This window comes from Ixodes scapularis, unplaced genomic scaffold (genome assembly GCF_016920785.2).
Source record: "Ixodes scapularis isolate PalLabHiFi unplaced genomic scaffold, ASM1692078v2 PGA_scaffold0__279_contigs__length_252992795, whole genome shotgun sequence".
Lineage (NCBI taxonomy): Eukaryota > Metazoa > Arthropoda > Arachnida > Ixodida > Ixodidae > Ixodes > Ixodes scapularis.
In genome coordinates this window covers 40038600-40062880 of record NW_024609835.1, presented here as the reverse complement: position 1 = coordinate 40062880, position 24281 = coordinate 40038600, and the positions used below count along the sequence as shown (strand labels likewise).

General features: G+C 46.3%; 2 pseudogenes; one reads left to right on the top strand and one right to left on the bottom strand.

Moving 5' to 3' along the window:
- Nucleotides 1–6184: 6184 nt before the first annotated feature.
- LOC8038702 overlaps nucleotides 6185–24281 on the top strand; it is a 66028-nt pseudogene continuing 47931 nt past the window's right edge.
- Nucleotides 11624–12463, bottom strand: LOC121837928 (annotated as a pseudogene).

The window sequence follows — 24281 nt, the reverse complement described above, 5'->3', positions numbered from 1 at the left end:
CCAGCCTCCCGCTGCTTCCGTTGCCAAGCATCCTTTAATTCTTGTTGGTCTGGAGGCGCCATCTGTTAGTACGATAATGCACTACGATCTGGAGGCGCCATCTGTTAATAATATGGCATACTACATCCGACAAAGCGGGACGCTTCAACGATCAGATTCGGAACCGCTACGACCCTACGACCACTACTCCCGACGGAGTAAGCCTCCTGAATCTTTTAATACTTTGCAAAACGAAGCACGTCAAGCATATATCTTACAATTGAACAAGCATGACCAAGGATGGGGAATAGTTTCGTCCAATCTATTCCACAAGTAGTGAAGGAGATCGTTGCTGAAAACGGGCAATGTTACGCGTCTTTCAACTGTGTTCTTGTTTTTAGCTCTCGCGTGCGGTGCCCTCTGAAATGCGACGCACAATATGAGTGGAAAGCGTATTTTGGAGCATGGGAACATTGTGTAAACAATGCTTCGGACTGTCGGATCGGATAGCGGCTTTTTTCACTACGGCTGGCTGAGGTGGGATAGTAGTGTTTACACGACTCGCACTGGTTTGGAGAAACACGTTTTATAAAATAGGTTGTTTGATAAAGCTAGTGTTTTCTTGACAGGTGGAACTTAATCCTGTTTGCGCTTTCATTTATCACGGAATGTTCTTTTCTAAAGTTCGGAGTCTAAAATTTCTTCATGGCTGACAGCACCCTTCGCCCCGTGCAACTGCTCAAAGGAAAGACAGTTAAGCTCCAGAGAAAACTGTTCTTTCATTTTCAGCTCAAAAAGTACGAAGGCGTCTAGAAGGCTGATCTGGAGCTCTTCGCAGGGTTTCGATTTTCTCGACAGCTATAATTTTGAGAGCTTTTAAGTCTCAGGACACTGCATCACACACACACCCCCCCCAAAAAAAGAAGAAAAAAAAAGTGGTTATTCCGCTTGTTTTACATGTGCCTATACCCATTCAGTTAGCACATTCAGTATTTCAATACCCATTCATTCACTCGCCGCCGGCTTTTTAGCAAGATTCAGCATGCGTCAAACGTCAACTATACTAGTTCGGCGTTCTCCATTTGCGAGCTCATTTGAATGTGTTGCCGCGTGCGCTCCAACCGATCAGTAACGTGACCATTCAGAAACAAAGACAATAAGTTTTTATTTATAACGTTTCTGTTCCCATTCGTTGGGCAGGTGGCACCTCAAGCCACCAAAGCCAGTCCATCGCCGCGTCAGTGTCACGTGGTCTACGAGAGGGAAGCAGCAATGCGCGGGGCGCCTGGTCCCGTGGTACGATGGCAGCGTTGGAGCGTACGCTGCGGGCCATCCCAGCCAATCCAACCCTGCCAACGTCCCAGCTAATTCTGCCACCCCAGCCAATCCAACGCAACACATGCAACGGGGTACAGTTCCACATAAAGTAGGAATTCGAAGCGTTGGACTGACGTCCACTGAAGTGCAAAAAAAGAATATTGACACTGCAGATTTAACCACCTACGTCTCATCCTCATACCTATCTAGCTTTTGTTATCTCACTCAAGAAAGAAGAGCTGAAAAGGGTGCTGTTAAGTGACTAAACGCACCAGGCGCTTAGCATTTAATGCATAAATGGGAGCATGTGAGAGGACAAAAAGAAAAACAGACATTAAAGGGGCGGTGCAACGATTTTCGGACTTTGGTCAAAGATTTCTGGAAGTTGCCCCCTGACACTTCTGAAGTAAAGAACAGAAAACCGATTTCGCCTGCGTCTCCTAGTTGTTGCGTAAAAAAAAGAGAAAGATTGGGCTTTCGGGCACCCCCCTCAACTCACTCCCAGTCTTCAGGGTCACACCTTGTCGCACTCCCAGTGACGTCATTCGGAGTGCCCTGTAGCTTCCCGTGTGCTATCTCGGAGGACGCTTCCCCTCCCTCTCTCTGCGTGCATTAGCGGGCGCTACGCTGCGGCTTAGAGCCGAGCGAGGTCACGTAATCTTTCCGCCGTAGTTCCTTCGGCTGCCACTTGGGGCTGCAGGTGGGGGTAAAAGCTCGACTTTTGCTTTGCGATTATGCAGCGGAATCGCGACATTTTTAATGTAGGAAATGTTTTCTCTATCCTCTGGGACACGATAAACAACGTAAAAATGACAAGATGCAAATTCTTTTAATCATAAAATCGTTGCACCGCCCCTTTAATCAGGTATTTGCAGAGGGGAAGTGAGATCTTGGGCAGACCTTTTTGAGACCGAAAATTTGAGAGTGCGTACAGTTACCCCTCACTTATATCTTATTCGCGAGTCTCAGCAAGACTCGTCTCGAAGTTGCGTCGGAACGCTGTTTTATCACTCGTAGCTACACAAGGAATACCATCTCTTCTTTAAAGCAGTTCATATCCCTACAAACTCTCGACACTCGTAGAAAAATATACCGGCTCTCTTTCATGCAGAGATTGTACTATAACCCGAAGTCTCCCCAAATCTTTATTTCCCTGGCCCATCATATTTCCTCTCGTCTCGATTACACCTGTAAAGTAGAGCCCGTTTTTTTTTCGAAAACAGCACATTCAAATACTCACCTCTTCCATTATGCATATCGGAATGAAATAGCTTGCCCACAAGCTTGACAACATACCAGTGACCATAAATGTTTTTTTTTGCAGCTGATTTTTAGAATGTTCGAATAATGTTTATATAATGATGTTTCCAAACGTTTTCTTCATTTTTTTTGTAATGTTTTGTTGTCTTGTTTTCGAGCCTTGAATATGACATCTCCCTTGCGTAATGCCTCCCTCAAGAAGCCCTTAAGATAATACAAATGGAATTAAATGAAATAACGATGAGCTCGCCCGGGTGCACATTCAATTAGCAGTGGTGTTTGTCTTAAAGCATCGGCAACTTTTCAAGTACGGATATCTTGAAAATGTTTTTCCTATATAAAGCAGTGGCTGGTCTTCGTTTATCGTGTCTGTATCAGATGAAACAAAACACGCTTGGGGCGTTTTATTGAATGACGTCGAATCTCGGTACGCCACATTCAAAGCCTTTCCGGTGGTTTAAACACACTACCATGGCACTCCGAAATACTGACGTTACCTCTTCATCCCACAAGCCCAAAGAAAAAAAAAAAAGTTTTGTATTCTTATAGAGCTCGGCGAGGGAAAATGCGGATGATAAGGAATATATAAACGGCGAGGGCGCGTTGAAGTTGGGTGCATTACTGTTGTATTGCCGAATCATGGGAAATTTCCCATAAATATCACTCGAAGGAACAAAGGGAAACTATGAATTTAAAGGCGTATGAAATGAGGGATATATTCAAACCTATTTTATATGCGTTCAGGTTACGACCACCTTTGTTCCTTAAAGCTAAAGTTTCCCCAAAAGACTGAACATTTCTCACTAGAACGTTTTCGGAATTCAGACTGGAAAATATTGGTCACTATCATTTCCTTAGTGTATGGCATTAAGGATTCTACCAAGCGGAGGATACATTGTTCAAAACGTCAGTACAACACGATGCACGAATTAGATATAACGGCTGCGTAAGCATTTATTTCGCAGTGAATAGTCCGACCAGCCTCTTGGAATTTGGCTCTAAAGCATTTTGACGAAGAAAGTTTAATCAAGGTGCTTATGGGTCGTTGCTTTGTACTGGTCAGTTATTTTGTTCATACCATCGAAACTGAAACAAATAAAATAAGGATTATGAGGCGATCGAAGCACCATTTCTTAATATTTATTTAATGAGATGAAGATTTTAGCCCCATAAATTGGGGCCGGCTGCTTCAATGCTAGTATGGGGGTAAAATATGATATGATATGTTCAATAATTATGAAATCTGGGCATAATGAATAACGAAGCAAACTATGAACGTGCTGCGTCAATATCATAAGCAAGTGCATTTTGATAACTGTAATTCCTTAAAAAAAAAAACAAAAAAAAAACGTGTAAAATAGGCTACAGTAGTACAAAATATGTGTAATTAAATCCTTCTATAACAGTAACACGTATTCACTGAACTTAATATTTGACTTCTATCTTTGAGTCCTTCAGAAATGCAGTTAGTAAAGCTAATGTACGCCTAGACCTTTGGCGAGAAAAAATGGACGATTGTCTAGTATCCCGAGACTAATCCGTAAGCGGGCGCGCACTGATCGTATATCGGGCAGTCCATGATTATATGTGCGGCGTCTGCACCAATTTTCATCTGCCATTGACACGTGAAAATGACGGCGCCCGATGAAATACAGTTTCATGACCGCCATTCGTTTGTCGAAAGTAATACTGCTTTTTGAGCCGCCAGATGGCACTGAACTTTGAAAAATAGCTTTTTTTTATACACGAACCCATCTCTGTTACGTTACGGCGCGGTAGTGGCGCGTCGGGCGCACTTCCGGTAAGGGGCTGTGGGCGGAAGTCCCCAAGTGAGACATGTATTCCTGCGTTGTTTTGAAAAAAGAAGAAAAAAAAAACAGACAAAAACCTCCTTCTGGTCAAAACGCCGCGACTGGCGCTGTACTAAAAGAGTCGAGAAAGGTTTAAGGTCAGTTTTCATGTGCTCGGTTCGTCCGAAAACGTTGATATGTGCTTCGAAAAGCGAAAAACAGACGCCGTCGGACCAAGATTGCTTGGGCGGGAAGCACTTGTTGAATTCACGGATACTTGTGGTCGTCAGGTTTGTTTTGTTACAACGTGAACGCCGAAAAACCGTCAAGTTGTACGGACCACCTGCGGACTACGTTCAGTGCGTCTTCAAGTTAAAATGGCCGCCCGATCGTTCGAACTGTCGTCTGCTCTTTCAAACGTTTCTGCTCGTAGTCTGCTCTTTTAGACGACACCGGCCCTTAGACCAAATGTTGGCCCTGGACTTGCGATAAGAAGTAAGTGCAGGCATCAAAAAAATTTAAGTTTGAAGGTTGGTAAGCAGGCTCGATGTAGACAGTAGATACAAGGAGATGATGATCATTGTTACCAGTGGCCATCACCGACTTGTTATGGATGATTCACTTCGTCCGATTCTGTTTGCGAGTTTCTGTATCGACGCGTCGACCATCTCAGCTACGGTTCACGCTTCTGCAGCCCGAGCGACGTCGCAACCGAAAATTGCGAGCGAAATTTCATCATGGGAATCAGGCTTTAGCGTCCATTCTGCGGTGTCCACGTGGAATGAATCGCCGCATCTCACATTATTCACGCGAAGTTTTCGGAGTATAACGAGCCTCGGTAATTTCGATAAGGCCGCTCAAGTAGTCAGGCATTGCCAGGAAGACGTAGAATCAACAATTCCAACGCGAAAAAGGGCAGGGAGGCTCACACCGACGCCGACAACATCGCATTTCAATGGTTTGTTCATGGACGACGGCGAGCTCCTTGCCCACACTCCATCGCGCATGCGCGGCGCCGGTGGCGTCCGCTTGGGGCGCTCCGGTTTGTTTGTAAACATGAGTTGGTGTATAGGGCAGAACATTTCTTCCAGTTTGCCCGCTGAAAAGGGAAATGCTGCAGAATCATCATCATCATCATCAGTAACACAACAAAAAAGGGGAAAAAACCAAGCACGCACTGCGGATCTTTTATTGAAGATTAACTGCTTTTCAATCATGCCCGTCAAGGTTCTTATTTTTATGAATTGCCCGTTGATGTTTACATAATAAAACGTTAGTTATTCAAAGGAAATTAGCAGCCTATTTATTATAAATATTCAGCAAATAGATCCCCTGACAGGAATCTTTATGGCACAAAATATTTACTCTTTTTTTCTTCGTTAGATGCGTATGTGTTACTCGAATCTTTTTCTTTGTCGATGTTTGTTGAAACAGCATATATCAATACTTCATACTTGGAGTCGCTCGAGCTAAAGTCCCCTAGATAATAGCTTTCTACAAGTAGCGCCATTCTTTGAAGCGCTGACTGCGTGACGATGCAGGTTTTAGGTGGCGAATGGTGGCGCACAGCAGAGGTTTCAACTGAATGCCGCCATTTTTTTCCAGCGATATGTGCTTTATCATTTGTGTTGGTTTTCGTTACTTGTAAAAGAAGTATGAAAGGACTTTGGCTCGAGCGACAAAACAGAGCGGAGAAGGACGATCCGTGCATGGACGCATGGTTCTCCTTCTCTTTTTTTTTTAATCTAATCATCCTGTTCAAGTAGGAGAAATAAAGTTAAGCGCTCCTGGTTTTATCGGAAGAGGCTTTGTTGCGCGGGCGTTCCGCGGACAAACGATTCAACGAGCGCTTCGAGTTTCGGGCTGCAGCGAAGAGATGCAGTCCGACTTCACGCTCCCACGTCGCGAGGACAGCTGGATTCGCGCGCGGGCGTGCCAAGGTTTTACCAGTTTTACCGCCAAGCGGCGCGAATGGAACTATCTTTAGAGAGGCTGCTATCGGGAAACCTGTGTCGGAGGGGCTCCGGGTATTTTGCGACTGCTGCGAGCGTCGACAGAAGCGAGAGCGTCGCGCTGCGAGCATGGCACAGGGTCCTGTGATCGTCATCGGTGCTGGTGTAAGCGGTAAGTACCACCACCACCAATTACCCCTCGCGTGTGTTCTCCTCGCCGCCCGCTGGTGTATAGGGTGTATAGGGTGTATTCACGGCTGTAGCCGCCAGTGAATACACCTATACAGACCGACACGCGGCTCTGACATCATGCCGCTGCGGTGATACTGCTGTCGGTACGGAGCATGCTCAGACGCTTCACCTTACGCGAATCTGTAGTACTGCGCAGGCATTTGCCCACACCCGTTGTGAGCAAACGTGGGCTTGTTTGTAAACAGCGAGTCGGCCTATGATAACGTTATCAGATTAGCTCAGTTACGGAGCTGCTCATAGACGCTGCTTGCAGGAGCGGTAACCCCCTCTCTCACCACGGCTCGCCTCCCGTCGTTCGACGCGCCGGACGGCTACTATGGCAACTGCAGCGTATTCTATGGAATACGTAGGTTTTGAAGCTCAGCGTCTAAATGGCATTCCACCGTACTCTATGGAACACGAAGTTTTGAAACGAAAATTTAGTTGGCGCCTCAAACGACGGGAGGCAGACTGAAGTGAGTGAACGGGGGTACACCCCTTCGCGAAAGTTTCACAAGTAAGGTAATCTATAGCCATTTTCCCATCAAGAACCGTAGTAAAAAAAGTCAGGCTCCTCAGTGGGTTACTAATTTCAATCTTTATATGGATAATTAAGATATATGTAGGTGAATTTTATATTAGATATATGGTATCTCTTATCAACACGTACGCGTTCCAAACGACAAAAGCATCGCTTTTTCCTTCGACAACAAAATCTCGTAAGAACTGCTTCGCGCCGCGCATGAAGAATGCTCAAAACTTGTTTTTTCTTTAGGTGAAAACGGGTGTAGTAAAGTTGGCCTTTGCGGAGTGCAAGTTGGTCTGCTTTTTTTTGCAGGGGGTTGTGCTGACGTCAGAATATCGAGCTCTGATTGGCTCTGATTGAAGGATAGTGGGTAGAGCTTGAAGCAAGTTGCTTTGAGGTCTACCCACTATCCTTCAATCAGAGCCAATCAGAGCTCGGCGTTCTGACGTCACCACAACCGCTGCAAAAGGAGCAGACGAACTTTCGCTCCGCATAGGCAGCGTGCGTTGCACATAACTTGTTAGATGAAGCAGACGGTTTTATAGGCATCTGTTTATGGACGTGGGCGTAGTTGCCCTTGAAGTCTGAAACACGGGTGCGAAACAACAACAACAACAACAAGAACAGCAACAACATCAGGAACAACAAGAAGAAGAAGAACAAGAACAACAACAACAACAGAGAACTGCACGGAATCCGGAACGTGCAAAAATCTTCTCACATTCTTTTCCACATCTGGTGTCCCTCAAGGCTCCATCCTTGGCCCGTTGTTGTTTTTGATATTCATCAACGACTTGCCGTCATATGTTGATAACGCTCAAATTGTGTTGTTTGCCGATGACATCAAGCTTTTTATGAATATTCACTCTTCTATCGACTGCAACGCTCTACAGCATGATGTTTCACAGATTGCTATTTGGTGTACAGCGAATAACTTATCTCTGAATCCATTGAAAATAAAAGTCGTATCTTTCTCAAGGCGTCACACCATAATAGACTGCGATTATGTTTTAGAGGGGATGCCTATCAAACGTCTTTCTGTCATAAAAGACCTTGGCGTATACCTTGATAATGTTCTAACGTTTACTGCCCATGAGTCATTTGTCGTTGGCAGTGCAACAAGAATGCTTGGTGTTATATCTCGTATTACGAAGCACTTTAATAACCCGGCTTCCTTGGTTCGGTTATTTGTGCCCTAGTCAGGTCTAGACTTGAATTTGCTTCAGTAGCTTGGAATGCGTTAAATAAAACTCAGGCATTGAACATTGAAAATGTACAGAAGAGGTTAATACGCATCGTGTATGATCGATACTCTCATCGTCGCTTCTATTTCGATTATGAATTTCTTCTTAAAAAAGTTTCGTTGACAAACTTGTCCGATAGAAGAGCGGAACGCGACTTAGTCTTTTTTCATAAGTTAGTAAACGGTGTATCTGATTGTGGCTCGCTTTTAAGTGATGTTAATTTACACGTTCCCTCCCGACCCACTAGAAATCATAATACTTTTTACATTAATACTGTCTGTGATCTCTCGCCTTTATCACGCTGCCAACTGCTTTTTAACCGCATCAACAATGCTGAAGTGGATATATTTAGCGACTCTCGGGTGTTCGCGATGAAAATGAAAGTGCTTGTCGCCAATTTGTAACGTTTGTGTATTTTTGCCATGTCTCTGTTATTTTAATTCCTCATTTATTATGTGTACCAAAGAAAAGACCTGTTGGTTGTTTTTGGGCACTTGAAAATAAATAAATATTTATTATTATTATTATTCCTGTTAAAAAAAAATAAAAAAAAAATTAAGAAAGAAGATTACGCGCGGGTTATTACCGCACAGACACCATAAATATGATTCTAATGAAACCACTTTCCCAATTTTTGTACAGAAAATACCATCGACTTCGGAAAAAAAAATCGAAGAAAAATTTTTAGCATGGTCCAATGTTTGTGCAGTGCTGGGTTTTGTTTCTTGCACAAGGTATTTCGCCTCTTACAGTTCTAATTTTTCATCTTGAGTGAAATGGGCTACACGGGAGGTTACTGACAATGCAGCACACCGCGGAGTTTTTGTCGACTGCTCCGTAGGGTTTATGCGAATTTGCTATCGTTAGTTTTGGTGAGTTGATATCTGTTGGGCGAATAAAAAAAGCAAAAGCACGGCAAAAAAGAAGAAGAGGAAAAAACTTTTTTTACAGTTTTTGCTATGTGTGAGCTTTCGTTTGTTCAATTCACCGTGGTGACAGCGCCCTCATTTTCTGGTCCCAGCAGAGGGGCAGTAATGGTGGCTCATTTAATACGCACCAGAATGGTAAATTATTGCTTCCTGCTAAAATCCAATATAAGTTTTTTTTTCTTCGCTCAGAATTGTTATAGGCACGCCGGCATTTTTTTATAACAATATTTTTTTTACGGCGCTGCGGATTTCTGAGACTACTATTTCTCATCATAAAGAAAAGTATAAAAAACTGTCAAAAGACGGCAAATACAGTTAGAAAACCCGAGATAATTTGGTTGAATTGCTTTAAAGCTTTAAAATGCTAAATTAAAAAAATTAACGCCGTTTACAACTCCCTGTAACGCCGGATTAGAGCGCAGCTCTTGAGGAGGAGGGTGGAAGGCTACTGAGAGATAGGTGACTCCCTGAGGTCACGGGGGGGTCACGTGACCTCAGGGAGGGGTCACGTGACCTCAGGGTGAGGGTGACGTGAGGGTAACTCTCATAACCCTCGTGACCCTCGTGAGGGTGACCCTCATGAGAGCAACCCTCATGACCCTCGTGAGGGTAACCCTTTTGAGGGTAACTAACCCTCGCAACCCTCGTAAGGGTAACGAGGGTTACTCTCACGAGGGTTACGAGGGTACCCCTCGTTATCCTCGTGAGGGTAGCTCTCGTAACCCTCGTGAGAGTAACCCTCGTAACCCTCACGAGGGTGACCTTCGTGAAGTCATTATGGGAAACTTCCTATAATGCAACGCGCGGTTACGCCGACGGCGACGCCTAAGCCGATGACGGGCGCCTAAGAGCACAGCTATTCGGCCCCCGTTTCTGGCTTGAGCGGCGACGCCGCTCAAGCCGGAAACGGGCGCCAAAGTGCTGCGCTCTAGAAAAGTCGATTACAGAGTTTTAGGTAAGTCGTCCCGAGTACGCTTTGACGTGCTTTAAGTTGTATCCACCCTGCCCTAAAGAAATTAAAAATAAAAATAAAACATTTTCTATTTCATCCTGTATGCGATCCTATAACCAATACCACATTCGAATTAAGCCATTTTAACAGAATCTGAACGTAGTAGTAGTAGTAGTTAGTGGTGAGGGTAGCGGAAAGCCGGAACATGTTGGCCACTCCTTTAGTGGGGGCGAGTTAGTTCCGGGGAAGGGAAGGGGATGAAAGGGGAGATCAGAAAAAGTTTAAGAAAGAAGAGAGGTCAAGAAAAGAACGGATTGAAAAGAGAGGGGAGGAAAAATGGGATGAAAAGGGATCAGAAAGAAAAAGGAAGGAAGAATGAAAAAAAGTGAAAGCCGCTTACAACTCCCTGTAACGCCGAATTAGAGCGCAGCTCTTGAGGAGGAGGAGGGAAGGGCACTGGGGGGGGGGGGGTTAAACTAACCAGGGGGGGTCACGTGACCTTGGGGGGTCACGTGACCCCCAATGCCGATGATGTCATCACTGACGTCACTGATGACGTCATCTGTGACGATGACGATGCGGGTATCGATGACGTCATTAGTGACGTCACTGATGACTTCACCAGTGATGATGACGATGACGATGCGAATGTCGGTGACGACATCAGTGACGTCGCTGATGACGTCATCAGTGATGATGACGATGACGATGCGGATGTCGGTAACGTCATCAGTGATGATGACGATGCGGATGCCGGTGACGTCATCAGTGATAATGACGTCACTGACGACGTCACTGATGACGTCATCAGTGACGTCACTGATGTCGTCACCGGCATCCACATCGTCATCGTCATCATCACTGATGGCGTCATCAGTGATGATGACGACGATGCGGATGTCGGTAACGTCATCAGTGATGATGACGATGCGGATGCCGGTGACGTCATCAGTGATGATGACGATGACGATGTGGATGCCGGTGACGTCATCAGTGATGATGACGATGACGATGTGGATGCCGGTGACGTCATCAATGATGATGACGTCATCAGTGATGATGACGATGACGATGTGGATGCCGGTGACGTCATCAGTGACGATGACGTCATCGGGGGTCACGCGACATCGGCGGGGGTCACGTGACCTCAGGGGAGTCACGTGACTTCGGGGGGTCACGTGACCTCGGGGGGGGGTCACGTGCCCCCCCCCCCCCCCACGAGGTCACGTGACCCCCGGTGGGGGGGCTCGCGCGGTGCATTATGGGACATTTCCCATGATTCACCGCGCGGTTACGCCGTCGGCGACGGCGACGCCGACGCCGCTCAAGCCGGAAACGGGCCCCCAAGTGCTGCGCTCTAAAAAAAAGGAACGATTGATCAGCAGTTCTTGAGACTCGGTTGTTGATGTGTTGCCATCGCCCAGTGTATGTCAGACACCGGGGTTAGAGGCGATCAAATAAACTGGTGTCCTCCAAGAACTTGAGAAGTGCGGCGAATGTTCTCGAGACATCGCGTGCAGAGCCAGGGGGAAAAAGAATGTCCTGTGTTGTAGCACTTGCTACGCCTGCTGGCCGCAGGCCGTCGAGAAACGATTTTCTTTTGTCCGCTAGAGTAGGGCAGGTCCAGAGGAGATGGTCCTGGTCCTCGGGAACATCACAGGATGGACAGTTTGGGTTTGTTGTTGGGTCCATATGGTGAAGGGCTTTCGCAGTAAAGGCACAACCAGTGCGAAGTCTGTGCAGTAGAGAAGCGGGGGCTCAGGACAGCTTTGGAGGCACGCGTGCGGGTGGCTTCCCGGTAGAGACGCGCGTGTCCGGATGTAGTTTCTCTATTTCTTTGTGAATAATAAGTTTGGCCTCATACCTCTTTGGTATAACAAGTATTGGTACGTGAATGTGGTCAGCTGCACTAGCGAGACGATCGGCTGTCTCATTGCCAGAGGTACCGACGTGTGATGGCAGCCATTGGTAAGCTATATGCCATCCTTTAGACTCTAGGTTTCTTGTCATGTGTCCGATGTATCTGGCATATTGTGGGGCGTCTTCAAGGCTACCGAGTAGTTGTAAAGCTATTCTGGAATCTGTGAGGAGCACTGCCTTTCCACTGTGAGGGATATTGTCGAGGATGTCAAGGCCTAGCCAAAGCGCGGCAAGTTCGGCAGTGGTAGATGTAGTGTGAAAGCTTAGTTTCCTTGATTTGGCCATTTTTAGTTCTTGTATAAAAACTGCTGCAGTGGATGATTTGCGGCTATGAAGTACCGAGCCGTCGGTATATACACGCATCCATCCCAGAAAATCCACCTCAATTCGGTATTCTGCGAGGGTCCGAGCGACAACTTGGGCTGTGAAGCGTTTGCTTCTGAGTTCTGGGTTAGATTCACTGATGTTCAGCGGCGAGGCGTAAGGTGGTGGTGCCGGGTAGATAGTATCTAAGGTGCCCACAATTCCTTCAAAGTCTCGAGCGAGAGATCCAAGGTGAGATTGAGGACAACTTCGAATATGGTTCAAGAGGGGCCCTGTTGACCGGCAGGATGTTTGCCTTGCGATGTGGCGAAGTGTCAGCTCTCTGCCGTGGTTCTCGACAAGGTTGACCCTCGCTTCAAGCAGCGTTGGAATGTTCGGGGAGTATCTCGGTAGACCCAGACAGAAGCGAAGTGCAATCCTTTGCAGGGTCTCAATGGCTGCAGACTGTGCATTGCTCACGTGAATCAGCGGCAAGGCGTATAATAATCTCGAGAGAATGAGGCCTCTGTATAGCTGTAGCATCATGACCTGAGACGCTCCCCACCTGCTGCCCATCATCATTCGAATGGCGTTGAGGTGGCGGCGACATCTGATCAGTGTTGCCTTGACTGTACGCTTCCAGGAGATGCGGTCATCCAGAAGAAACCCCAGGGAGGAGTACGTCCGGACACGTGCTACGTCTGTTCCGTTAATTGTGTAGATTCTGTTGATCGATGCTCTAGCCGTTGGATGGTATTGAAGGGCAGCTGTTTTGGAGGCGGAAAGCGTAAGGCCTAGTCTATAGATTTCGTCTACAACTGCAGTCAATTCGTCCTGGAGGGTTTGTTGCATCTTGCTATATATCTTAGTCGGGGCGGTAGTCCAAAGGGCCACGTCGTCGGCGTATATTGCGATGTTAATGACTGGTCCCGATGACTTCATACGCCGAAGAGCCTCAGGCAGTGCCGCCATAGCAGCGTTAAATAAGAGAGGGCTTATAACACTGCCCTGGGGAACACCTCGGGTTACCGTACGTTGAGTACTTCGAATTCCACCTAGGCGTACGTGCATAGACCTTCCTGTAAGGAAGGCGCGTACGAATGCCAGTGCTCGGCCTGCAACCCCGAGCCTTGTAAGCTGAGCAATAATGGTTTAGTGTGGAATTGCATCGAATGCTTTCTTAATATCGAGAAATATTGCTGTTGTTGCTTGCTTTGTTGCCTTCGATTGTTCCATGTCTAATACGATTCTGCCGATCGCGTCTGTCGTACAACGTTGTTTGCGGAAGCCAGACAGCTGATTAGGCAGGGCGCCCGATGTCTCGAGCTGCCAGTCAAGGCGCCGTAGGACCCATTCGCTCCATCACCTTCCCTAGACAACATGTAAGAGATATCGGTCGGTAGGAGCTGGTGGCACCTATCGGTTTTCCTGGTTTATGGATGGGAACAACCTCAGATCTGAGCCAGGCAGAAGGAATATCAGACGAGCACCAAATATGATTTAAGTATTCCAGAAGGCCAGAAAGCGTCGTATCATCAAGGTTACGAAGCGCTTGAAAAGTTATCCCATCTGGGCCTGGTGCGGTGCGTTTCCAAGAAGAACGCTGAAGAGCATGCTGTAGTTCACTCAGCGTGAAATCGGAGTTGCTGGCCACCTGCGCTGGCGTGCTGGTAGCAGTGGCTGCGACAAATCCCGGTGACGGAGCGGGAGCAGAGATGAATTCATCAGCAAGGAGTTCCGCGGCTTGAGGCAACGTGATGTTCTGCGCAATAACAAGGCCAAGGACCGGTGAGCGGGGAACAGCATGACCCGCCAGGATGGGGGCCATTCGCCATGCTTGCCTTCCGCCACCGGGAGAGTGAAGGGTCTCACATTGCTGTCGCTATTGTTTCCGTTGTAAGCGCTTGGTATGCCTACGAAATGCCGCATCAATCCTTCGCTACTGTTGTATATCCTCTTGTCTTGATGTTTTCAAGGCACGTCGTTGCGCTTTGCGGCGCGAGGCACGTAGCCTTAGGTATTTTAGGTCTGGGTTCGGTCTATATATACTAACCGTAACTCTCTGTGTCGCTTTGCAAAGCGCCTGAGAGATGACGGTCGTGTGATTAGTGGTGCCAGTAGATATTATATCTTCGAAGTACACTCGGAAGGCATCCCAGTTTGTTACAGAACAAGTCTTGTGGGTGACAGGTCTTTTTTCTGGGGAAGTAATTATAATAGGAAGATGGTCACTCCCCAGCTGTCGGGTTCGGCGAGCCAGAGCGCACGTACTGCAGCGGTGGCAAAACTCAGGTCGAGCACACTGTTCTCTACGCCAGGTCTCACAAAGGTTGCAGTGCCGTCATTCAGACACCGGAGGCCAATAGCTGTAGTGGTATCCTCTAGAGACCGGCCACGAGTGGACGTTGGTTGTCCCCCCAGGCCTCGTTGTGGGTGTTAAAGTCCCCAAGGATCAGCGTTGCTGGCTTACACCGTGAAAGGATCGTGCGTAAGATGGAAGGATTCCAAGGAGAACTAGGCTGAATATATACCGATACGATTGTCATGGCGTCCGAGTTGTCTTTTTGTATCGTGACAGCCGCGTATTCTGCGCTTTGGTCGCAGAGATCTGAAATATCCACTTGGAACTGAGGTAAGTCTCTGTGTATAAATAGAGATGCCTTAGGTGCGTCTGTTGTTGATGTTGTTCGGGGAGTACTAGTATAAATAACATAGGGAGATAGTCGGATCGCTCCTGACTTCAAGTTGGTTTCCTGAAGGGCGAGTACCTCGGCTTCGTGTCTCCGTAAATGTTGCCGTAAGTCATTTATCTTGTCTCGAAGCCCATTGACATTCCATTGTATTATTGTGGGAAATAAGCTGATTTTATTACAGCGAGGAAGTGTATTCTTTGTATGTTTCGTATTTCACTTTGCGATGTGTTGTTCCCGATGAAGCTGTCTAGTTGCACCAAGAAGTGGCAAGTGGAACAACAATGTCGATAATTGTGATCATTGCTTGAGCGATGGGTGACTGGAGAGAAGTGAGGAAGGAGCGCAACAACGTGACAATTGTGCACAACGCATTACCAAGGCTTTGAGACTTGGGCGTTGCAACTGATCTTGGCTTCTTTTGAGCTGGGTGTTCTCTTGCCCATTTTTTTGGTACTTCTTGGTTTTTAAAAGTATTTTGGGTCGAAACAGCTTCTGCATTCTTGGGTGAAGACCCTGGCTGCTCTGCAGACGGACCGTTGGCTTCGGCATGATTTCTGATGACGGCGTATCCAACGGAGGAAAATCGGCTTCATTCATCTCTGGGATGATAGCTTTCTTGTCTCCTTTCAAGCTTTGCTTTTGCTTGTGGGGAGTACGGTGCTTCTCCAGTCCTCGAACCTTTTGTTCATTCGTGATGACAGTTTTGGCAGACGTATAGTCGACGTTGTTCGAGCTTTTGTAGTTAGTAATCTGCTTTTCAGCTTTGTGGGCTGGGCAGTTCCGGGACGTGGCATCGTGGCCTCTCTTGCAGTTTATGCACCTTGGTTGTTTTGCTTCGCACTCGCTGACGACATGTTCTCCACCACATCGGCTACAGTGTTGCGTTTTGGAGCATGTGCTCGCCAGATGTCCGAAGCGGTTACACTTAGGACACTGCCGCGGTTTTTTGAGGTAGGAAAGGACACTGTATCGTGTGTGCCCCACAAAGACGTATTCTGGTGAGGTCCTGGTGGAGAAGACAAGCTTTACCGCCTCTGTCTTGCCAAGTCTCCTCTCTTAAATGACTGGTGCTTTTTCCCTTATTGATGCCCAGAGATCCGCGTCTGTGATTTCTGTTGATACGCCGCGAATGACGCCAACATTAGAAGATGGGGATGTTGGCTCATACGTCTGAACTTGGATTGTGCCGAGCTTCTTCAGTTGAAGAAGGGACTTCGTTGATTCTATATTTCTTGCATCTAGGGCCAATAGGTTAAGGCGATAATTTGGCCGAATTTGGATTACTCCGTCTGGTGCCAGGTTTTCCAGCATCTGTTTCAGAGCCAGAGGATTCATGTTAGTGATGATCGAGGTCGGATCAGTTGGTTTGACAATGACCACTAGGTTGTGAGTCGGCTGAGTGATGATCGTCGCCTCACTCGAATTGGATCCGTGGCGTCGTGTCTTTGCTACTTTGGTGATCCATCCACCTTCGTCATCAGACTCCTCCTTGACGTTATCAGGGGAGCACTCAGAGATGTTGGATGATTCGGCTGATTGGTCGGCGCTGCATGCTTATGGCGGTGCGTTTAGATGGCTCATTTTCCTTCGTCCCCGTTGGTCGGAGACGGGTCACTGCTTCAAGAGTCGAGGACAGCTGCCCCTCGTTGAAGAACGAGGGGTTGCGGAAATCGGTGGCAGATATATATATAAAATTGTTATTTACCTCTGTAGGGCAATGTAGACAATGGTCCTACCGAACTCGTCGTCGCCGTCGTTTTTAGAATCTGAACGCGCACTTCTTACCCCGTGTATCCGGCCTTCCCACGTGTATTTTGTAGCCTACCGGACATTTACAATTCACTTTAATGAACACATATCACTGTGAATATGTGAAACTAACTTGGTTTGGTGGTACCATTTGATTCGTGTTGTTTCCGAGTGTGTCGCCGTTCCTCTAGTTTTCCTGCATTTTCAATATTCCTGTCTTGGCGTTTATATATCAGTTTCTATCTCGAATATTGTTACCGAAATTAATCATAACTGTGAAGATACAGACAGCCAATGCATATAATGTGGTTGTCTAGAATTTCGTAAGCAATTGAGAGGCAGCTTACACGGTGGAAGTTTAAAATCCGTTCTATCTCAAGTGAACGAAAATATTGCCAACTACTCAATTAATCCAGATATAGTTTATTACATTTGAATACATTACTTTGTAATATGACAATTTAATTCATTTTAAATGTAATCAATCTAAACTATTTGATTATAATGAGTAGGTATTATTATAAAGTAATAAATTCGATTATGATGCAACAGGTGACACTTTCAATTTCTCAGAAATGGGAGTCAGGACTTTCTTTGTATTTTGATAAAAGCCCGTCCAAGCCATAAAAAGAAATGATGAAAACAAATAAAACCTTAAGACAATCCGGAAATAACCTGTTTGCTTTGTTTGTTGTTGGAGCAAGGGTTTCTAACTCCTTATTTAAGTTATGCTTTCTGATAAAAGAAATAAGTAGAACGATGATTGTTTTGTAACTCGCAGGATAATTTCTATAGCTACCTTTCATGTTCTATTGTCGTAGCTTGCAGGTGTTACATATGTTTCAGGGTATGACCGGACATGAGTCGCTATGAAGTTTCTCATCAAGGTGGGACAATGGATTACAAGCAGTGTTGCCAACTCAAAAATAAAATCCGCTGAAGGAATCCGAAAAAACTTAGGCGCACGAAATGTATTGCTATAATTAGTCTAAAACAGTACTTTAAATGAAAGAACCTTTTGAGGGGGGCTTAAGTTATTTGACGGAGATCGCTTCAATGCGCAGAACTGTGACCATTGCATGATCTTGCTGTTACCAGTTGTTTCCAGGTGTGTATGCTATATATATATATATTCGCATAATGTCTTCTTAAGCTTCCGGTAACCGGACTTGAAGCTTAAAATTCCATTACCACCAATGTTTTCTGAATTTTCGTGCCTAGCTCACTGGGCTCATTTTATCCGGTAGACCTGAAAAACGAATTCATTCATTCACGCACGAGCTTGTTGAAAGCATGTTTCGAAATTTGTGACTCTAATATTTCAATAGCGCGCAAGGGTTACTCTCACTAAGAATAATTTTGCTACCAGTGAGCAAAAATGGCGTTCCCATGACTCAAACTTACCACAGAAATCAAGTTAATAATGATTCACAAATTTAAATTCAAGAACATTTAAAACTGCCAGACAAAAAAACACACACACGCACGCTAACATGAATTGAAAATTGTAAACGACACTGTTCAGTAAACGATTAGATCTGACAAATGCGGTGTGCACCGGAACGATAAAAAAGTGGAACGTAATCCTCATAATCCCTACGCATATAGTCTTTTTTTTTTTTTTTGTCTTATTGTATTTCGATATTTTTTCAATCGCTGGGATCCTCCTGCGACTTGGTGTGAATAATTCGCTGCGTGATCTGAACTCTAAAAAAAAAAAATTCGTCTTTGAAACGTCCTTTGACGCCCCCAAAACTTTTTCAGCTCGTGAACGACGGTCTCGTCTCTTGCACTACCGCCCCCTGGCCCACCAGAGCGGCAACTATGCAATAAAGAACTCTTTCGCTTAAAAAATAGGAGCTTAAAATAACCCCTTTAAGGTGTTTCACGAAGAACTCTTTTAGGGGTTGCTTGAAGTAACTTTTTTTTAGGATGAAAATATGAACAAACCTAAGAATCCTTACATAATGTTCTTTTAAGCACCCCCTAAAAGGGGCCTTTGTGAAAAACCTACAAGAGCTACTTGTAACCTCCGTTTTTGATAGAAAAGAGTTCTTAATCGCCCAGTTGCCGTTCCAGCGCGCCAGGGGGCGATTGTGCTTGACGCGAAACCGTTCTTCACTGGTTCAAAGAGATCTTGGAGCGTCAATAACGTCAATAACGTTTCAAGAACGGATTTTAACTTTTATAGCGTGCAAGAAAGTGAATTCAAGTAACATTTTTCTAAGTGTCCTATCCTGTCATTTTTTAACTTGCTTGATAAGACAAAACTTTTTTTTTTTTAATTTGGCTTTTATCAATTGCCGTGCGAGCTTCGAAAAATCGCCGTGATTGGCACTTGGCGTATTATAAGGGGAACTACACGCGCAAGCATGCTTTAGAGCTCACTACGCGGAAGACAAAAACTTCTGTTGAAGAGTCTATGAAGTATTCAATGAAAAAAGTTCTCTGAAGCTGCTCAGGTATTTTGAAAATTCTAAATGATGTGCGCGAGAATCGGCACGCCCCGCGTTTTTTAAGTTGATTACCCCTATACGCGCGTCTCTGTCCAAACACCGAAAGCAACAACGGGATTGTATGTATGTATGTGTCTTGCGTTCTTGTTGCAGGGCTGGCTGCGGCCCGACTGCTTCGAAAAGAAGGCGTCGAGGTGGTCGTCCTCGAAGCCAGGGATCGTGTTGGCGGACGGACCTACACGATTCAGGTGGGCGCTTCTTTCTTTGCCTGTCAGTTGGGAGGGCTTGAACGGACACTGACATCCGACACATGCTGCTCCAGATAAATTAAAAAAAAAAATTGGAACCTTTACTTGACAAACCAGCAGCAGACTTGCTAGAAACAGCGTCTCAGCTGAGACCGAATGAAAGAAAGCACCGACAAAGCAGCGCACGAGTTTAGCGGGACTTCAGCCACGTCTCAAAATGCTCGCGCGCATTTCAGCCTTTGCAGGCTGTGTTTCAAAATTTACTCGATCCGACTCCGGAGTAAAGTTTTCGTACCGTGGCGTTCCAAAACTTACTCGAGCTTACTCGATGACGTCAGAACTCGGGTTGCAGAAGCGGGTTGTTTACTCCGGAGTAATTACTCACGCTACCCTCCTCGATCGGGGGGTAACGTCGGATCAAATCGAGTAAATACGTCACGTGATCTGCTCGTCGTCTGCTTTCTGCGCCGACAGCCGTCAAAGCTCGCTTGCTCCGTTGGTTTTGGTGGCGGACCTTCGAAATGACAAAGAATAGGTGCAGCATGTGTGGTTATTGCGATTTGCTGTTTTCAACGCACGAATTGACTGCATTACGTCCAGACCGTGCACCTTCCCCGGGAAGTTATTATTATCAGAGTGCGAACGTAATAAGCAGGAGCTTCTCCGCATTCTCATCCTGGGCGTTGGAGGGAATGCCGTATTCTCACATTCACATTGAACGCAGTAAATGATAAGGTAGTATTTTTGTTTCCTCCAGAGTGTGTGTAATGAGAGGATAACGCTTGTAAAGCTGTGAAGACTTCGATGATTTTATTGCAATCATATTCGCGTCAAAGCGAACGTCAGTTTCATATCATTTTTGAGAAAGCACCCTCGCGCTGTACCACTACACCGTGTGGAATCAATTTCTGCAAAACATAATCGGTCAAATTACAATGCGTGGAATATATGCATTTAGGGCGATCGCGCTGATTAATAACAACACATTTTTTTATATCTAACTGTAAGGAGTAAGTAATTTTTATCTCAATATACAGCTTAAAAGGAAGGTGAGTAAAAAGAGCTGATGGATCCACCGAAAAAAAAAAAAACGCGTCGTCATTAATATTATCGTCCCTTCGAGTGCCCTCTTTATGATCAAAAGGACCGTCTGCTATTTTCTGCCACCGCTGCTCCTGTTTTCTTTTTGCCGTAGCCCAAGACGAAGCCAATCCGCGTAGTAACCAGGTTATTATTCCGGCCGTTCCAAAATCGAGTCGCGGATCGTTTACTCGCAATGTCACGTGGTATTGCCCTCTGACGTAGGAGGCAGGTTACTCGAGTAAAATTTGGAATATAGCCGCAGTGTCTTTCACCCAGTCTCAGCTGACACGCTGTTCTAGCAAGCCGGCCCTGGTGTACGTCCCAGCGAAGGACTGGCATTAATTTTGATCACCGGGGGTTCTTCGGACGTGTAACCGATACTTCGGTAACACGGCGGCCCTACTCCGCAACGAGCCTCTGTCAGAGTGCGGGCACCTCAGCCGAGAGTCGAACCCGCCACCTAGGAATCCATCCATAGGCCGCCGTTTTGTCCCGGAGCCACCGAGGCGAAATTGGAGATAAACCGATATCTGGACGGCCCAGGGGGTGAGTATCATGGTAAAAAGCACAGATGAATTTACATTTCCTGATTGTTCAGGACCCTTTTATATACATTTTTCTAAAACTGATACTGAACCTTACATGGAGAAAGCTGGGTTAACATAAAGAATAAGGCCGTGGTCTCTGTGACGTCCACGACGCGACCGCAATCATACCTTGCACCCGCGTTTTATTGCTGTGTCTGATGCGTTGCCCCCACTGTCAGCTGAGATGCGAGTGGCTATACACACGGAGGAAGGATTGGGGCGTTTTTTTCTCTCTCTCTTGTAGACAACGGAGAAATCTAATAAATTCAGTCTATAGATGGAGCCTGGCGATGAACGAGGTACAGATTGCGCTTTCATTGAAGATACTAAAATCCTCTTTCGTGTATTGAACACAGTATACAAACTCCATTCACCCCCCAAAAGTATCCGACTTCACTTTTCTCCAAGACATGGAGACAGCCATCACGGTAAAAATAGAGTACCAGCGAATGACAATGTTCTAAATACAGTTAAAGAAAAAGAAATGCGATGTGCGGAGGAACAATGAACACGACGTTTCACTTGCTCACTGTCCCATTTTTCATATCTAATAGGATTGTGAGCATTGCTATTCGCTCTGTGCTTCGAAGGAAAGTGAACTGTTGGACCTTTCCTTTTTCTTAGAGTGTTGATAAGGTTATGACAAGTCGAGACAAATCCGTGTATTGTTGGCATAAATACCGGGGAATAGGAAACTGCAACAACATCCGTGATCTCTACGTGGTTGGGAAGGGAACCGACCAAAATAAAATAATTGTGCTCTGTGTTTAGAAGCATAGTCAGTCCCAATTAGTGTCTGGTGTTTCAGCCCTAGATGAGCAATTTAGACAGTGCAGTACAACCTCTAGCCTGGGATATTTTACTTGCACCAGGCAGTAGAAAAACTCGACCGCACGCCGGTATACCGGCGTGCGGTCGAGTTTTTCTACTGCCTGGTGCACGTAAAATATCCCAGGCTAGAGGTTGTACTGCACTGTCTAAATTGCTCATCTAGGGCTGAAACACCAGACACTAATTGGGACGATGCTCGTCCAGGTCCAAGCGGACAGGGATGGGGTTTGAACCCAGACTATGAAGACACCCAATGACCGCGGTCACGATTGCTGTGTTACGCGGAGAACCATGCGTAACACAGCAACACAGCATGCAGATGAACGCAAAAGTATCCAATCACATGAAGCGTCTGGTTTTGGAACCAAGTTTGGAGTGCTTTACTGTCAGCGAAACACCTTGAGTTGTCTTTCTCTAGCAGCGGGTAAAGCTAATACACCTCCAAGATGTGCGTCGACGAGTCTGATCCCCATCCCTGACCGTTTTGACTTGGACGAATATCGCAACGCGCACGGCCGTGTAATCAGTCACTACCTCGTGGTGCGCATTAATGGTTAGCCGTCGCACCGCCCGGCGTACCTTGACCATTTTCAGCAAAGAAACTTGAAGTCATTTCAAGGCACACAACATTCCACCCGTGCTTCTGGCTCTTTTAACCGTCGTGCAACGAATCTGACTGTTTTTTTTTCTTCAAAAAGCTACCTCACATTCGCTATGATTTGCAAGCTTTTTGGAAGAACCTGCATATTTTGCAACGATTCGCGTGAAAGCGAAATGCAACTTTTGCTTCTCATTCCACGCTCGTTGCTTAGCCTCACATGCACCTCTTATCCAGTGTCGCCGTAATGTTACACTGGTTTTCCCCCTCGTCAAGTTATCTTCTGGCGAAAGTCCACTGCAAGCTTCGCTCAGACACCGCCCTCTCTTTGGGCCTTCTGCACTGTTATATTTTTACGAGATGACTGTGAGAGATTACAAAAACGCACCGGTTAGTCTTAGGCCATCTATACACTCAGTGTTACTTCGAGTTTGATCGCAGGCGACGCTGTATACTCCGACGGAGCCGATCGTGGAGCGCCAAAAGTGCGTCGTCGCGGCGCTCATCACCTTTGTGCGTCTCTTATCCCCGATGAAGCCAGTCACGCACAGTAGATGCACCGCAATCCTGCGCTTTGTTTTTCTCTCGGTGTGATCGGCTTAACCATTCACTGCAAAGCCACTAACGCAACGATCGCCATGATGATGCACTTTTGGGACTGCTTGATTGGCTTCACAGGTTGGTATAGAGTCGGCTGCGGTCACACTTTAAGTAAAAAGTAGTATGGCGACATATCCGCGCTTTGCATATCCCCCGTAGAACACGCAGGGATATAGATCACTTGCCTTCGTGACTCCTGGACTGCTTTCCGAGGCAATGCAGTGAAAGCTATGGACGCGCATTCTTTCCTTTATGGGCACTGCTACGGAAAGTTGCCCCTTTTAAAGCGGCAGTCAAGCTCTGCTCATATATATACGCCAAACAAGAGACGCAGTGTTCGCTGTAGTCCCGATGCCAGAATGAGGGAGTTTTAGGGTACCGTTTTTTTGCTCATCCATAAGGTACAATGGGCCGTCCGGTAAGTACTCGGAATGTGAGAGTCTTCTGTGGTAGCGGATGCGCAGTGCGTGTTATGGAGTCGCCGACGGGCCGGCGCTCGCGAGCTCCAAAGTCCAAGCGACTGAGAACCACCGTTCGCGCGCAGCCCGAGATATAAACATTCGTTCCCCCGCTTCGCGCGTAACCTGAGCGCCCTGTACCAGAGGCGCCTTTTTTTTATTTCGTTTTACTCATAATAAACGAGACCTCAGTCTTCAGCCTGACTCCGGCACGAAAGGTTGTCTGTGTGTTCTCTAGCTTCGCCAAAGAACGTAAAACGAAACAGTGCGTACCGGATTGCCCATCGTATACCGCATAGGACGTGCAGAGACGGTTCCCTAAAACTCTCCAATATCTGTGGACACGCTTGAAACACGTTCAAAGCACGCTTTCACACAGTGCGCGCCGGGAGTGATACCGTAACCGCGGGGCCTGCGCTTAAAAGCATGCTTCAAAGGTTCCAGTGTTGCGGTACGTGGAACGTGGTAACGGTTTGCTAAAAGTCCCTACAGACTAACACACGGCTTTGACGTCACACCTCTGCGGTGGCGCTGTTGTCGCCACTGCGCATGCGCAGAAGCTTCACCTCACGCGA